The sequence below is a fragment of the Triticum dicoccoides genome, chromosome 5A (genome assembly GCF_002162155.2).
Source record: "Triticum dicoccoides isolate Atlit2015 ecotype Zavitan chromosome 5A, WEW_v2.0, whole genome shotgun sequence".
NCBI classification, from domain to species: domain Eukaryota; kingdom Viridiplantae; phylum Streptophyta; class Magnoliopsida; order Poales; family Poaceae; genus Triticum; species Triticum dicoccoides.
The window spans coordinates 620,759,549-620,762,795 of NC_041388.1; positions in this window are offsets into that span (position 1 = coordinate 620,759,549).

The following is a 3,247-nucleotide window of genomic DNA, read 5'->3' on the forward strand; positions in this document are numbered from 1 at the left end:
GGTGGGTTGTTGTTGTTCTGCTGGTTCTGAACTAACATCTGCATCAATTGATTCTGCTGCTGGATCAACTGAGTGAGCTCAGGTGGAAATCCGTTGTCACGTCTCGGAGGCATTTGAGGGTTTAGAGAAGACGAGAATTAAGAATAGAGAGAGGTCTAAAGGGAAAACACTACCCCAATGCACATGAGCAAATGCACACAAAAATCACTTCATTCAATCAAACAAGGGCTTATAACGGTCTAACTATCGCAAAAGTGCTCGAACTATTGTGTTTATAGGGGGAATACTACTACTATCTGGTGGTCTTCTAGAAATTTGAACCGGTGGAAGACTCCATGATATCCGCTCCAACTTCGTCTTCAAAGTCGGGTTCACTTGGATCCGAATCGGTGTCGTCGATGATGATGTAGTCGTCCGGACATGCGACGTACTCATCTTCCTCCTTGGATCCTAACTTCCTCTTGAGTTCTTCAATCTCCTGCTTAAGATCGACATTGTGTCTTGCTAGAGCTACGATCTCGTCCATGTAGTCCTTGCGCGTAGACTTCAGTTCTCCTTCTAGCTCGATGATCCTTGCCTTCGCATTCTTCAACTCTATCATATCATTGCACATCTGGTTCTCATGGCGTCGAATGTGCTGGTTTAACTCTTGGATGAAAGATGCAATGGATCTATCTTTCTTGGTGCTGACTAACTCCCATTGTTCATCTCGGCGTCCGCAAATCTGGTAGATAGTGTCCTTGAGGTCTTCTTGGTAAACTTCTCCAATGCGTCCTATGGTGATATGAGCTGCCATGCTCCTTCCCAGACTCTAGGTTGGTGCATTGAAAACACTATCTGTAGGCTTCGTGATTGGCGCGAATGTTCTTCCCGGAACATGAGCTTGAATCTTCCAGCGCTTCTCTTCAGGTAGAGTGGCGTTGAAAGTTCCCATGAAGCTTGGTAATCCAATGTTCAGGTACTTGGTGACTTCTGGATTTCGCTTGAAGGAAGTCTAAAAGGTGTGCCTTCATCTGGTTGGGCGTACTTAATCTTCGCGTTCGTATCCTAAAAGAGTAGAAAAGATGAGGAGTTAGAAAATGAGAAGAGAGTGATGTTCTATGGCTTTAACTTAGTGGTCGTGTCCTACAGTCAGCGTGTGCTCTGATACCATCTCTGTAGTGACCAGACCTCAAACAGTCTGATCTCTGTGCTCAGGTGTCATCCCTGGATCAGTAATGCTGACACAACACAGTACATCGAAGGATTTATAGCAGAGTGGCAATCACACACTTATTACATCGTTGTCTCAGAGAGAACTTATTACAATAAATATGGCTTAAGGCCATCTAGTGTCGAAAACAGCGGAAGACTTGGAAGGTAAATGGGTCCATCAACTCCAACGGCATCACTGAGTATAGGGCCACGACCTAAAAGCACTTTACTCGTCGTCTGAAAAGTCTGCAACATAAGAAGTTGCAGCCCGAATATGGGTCAGCACATGGAATATGCTGGCAAAGTAACACATAGAGAGTAATGGAATGAAACAGCTATACTATATGCATATATGGCTGGTGGAAAGCTCTATGGTTACAGTTTTTGCGTAAAGCCAGTTTTTCCCTACTGCAAAGGAATAAATTTATTTAACTATCATGGTGGTTGTGAAACATTGAGAATGGTTGACAGCATTCTCAATCCCAAATTAAAGTAATTAAAACCCAACAACATTAATTAGAAGTAACATGTTGAGATTCACAATGATATTCAAGTACTAGATACTCAAGTTGTCCATAACCGGGGACACGGCTAATCATGATTAGTTTGTACACTCTGTAGAGGTTTGCGCACTTTTCCCCACATGACTCGATCGCCTCCGTTTGTTTTCTCGCACTACATGGTGTTTGAGAAATGGATGACCGAGACATAGTCTTTCAGAAGCGCTAGCACCTTACATGTGGGGTAGACCGTACCACCTACAACCCCTACATCTGCTAGTCCACCCCGTAAGAGTTCGCACAACTTAGTCAACTATGCCAGAGCCCATAGTAGCATGTGGCTGCACATGGAAGTTTCTAGCATGAAAGATCTTATGATCCCTTTGAGCCTGGGTGGCGGTCCGAAAAAAAACAGGCAAGTCCTGATAAACATCAGGTGCCTCAATCCACCCAGATGTGTGTTTAAGTTGCCACCTTAGATAAACCATTAAAATTATCAACTCACATCTGTCATGGATTTCACTCACCCAATCCACGTCTACTAGCATAGCATGGCATAATAAGCAAACGCAGAAGTAACTCCCAAAGGTTTGATAATAAACAGGTAATAGGTACTACCTCATCTACTTCCCATCCCACAAATTAATTAGATCCTAATCATGCAATGTGAAAGGATTGATCTAATGCAATAAAACTGGGTTGTAGAAAAGGTATGATCAAACTATTACTTACCTTGCTGATGATCCGCGAGTCCTAGGGTTTCGAAGTAACAAGCGGCGCAATCCGGGTGATCTATCGCAGACAAACAACAAGCATACAATAAGCACTCATCTAATGCACAAGTAAAACTCAAACAAGAGAACGAACCAGAAAGTTCAATTTAAGAACTCCGGTTGCAAAGAAAGAAAGAACCGAACAGACGACGGAAAAACAAACGGCAGAAGAAAACAACTCGGTTCTAGCAAGTTGAAACTAGGTCAAATTTTACCGGGGCAAAAACTTGTTTAAGTTGATTAGACGGAACGGCGGTTTCGCAACGAAACTCCAGGCGCTTGACTCACCTGATTCCGATAAACGAGCGAGAAGAAAGACTAGAACGAAGATTGAATCTGAGATCGCAATCGCGGAATAAATCCGACGAAAAGAAAAAGAAAAACGGTTAAACGAACGGGCGTCGTTAACCTAGAAGAATCCGGTGATCACGTTCGTTAGGACGAACGGTCCGGCGGACGGTCCAAGGCAACTAAATGAGAAAAGAAAATGAATCCGATCTAGGGTTTCGGAGAAGAGAACCGAACGAAAAACCGATCTAGAAAACCGGAACGGTTTAGAAAAGAACCGGAAAGAAAACGAATCAGAAGAGAAGAAAAGAATCAGAACGATTAGAAGAAAACGATCCGAGGAAAAGAGACGCGGGGCAACCTCCGGCGAGGTCTCCGGCGAGGGGCTCCGGCGAATGGCGGCGTTGGGCGGCGGCGGCGATGCACAAGGGCGGCGGCGTGGGTGAGGGGCGGCGCGGCTAAGGCGGCGGTGGTGAGGGGCGCAGGGTGGTG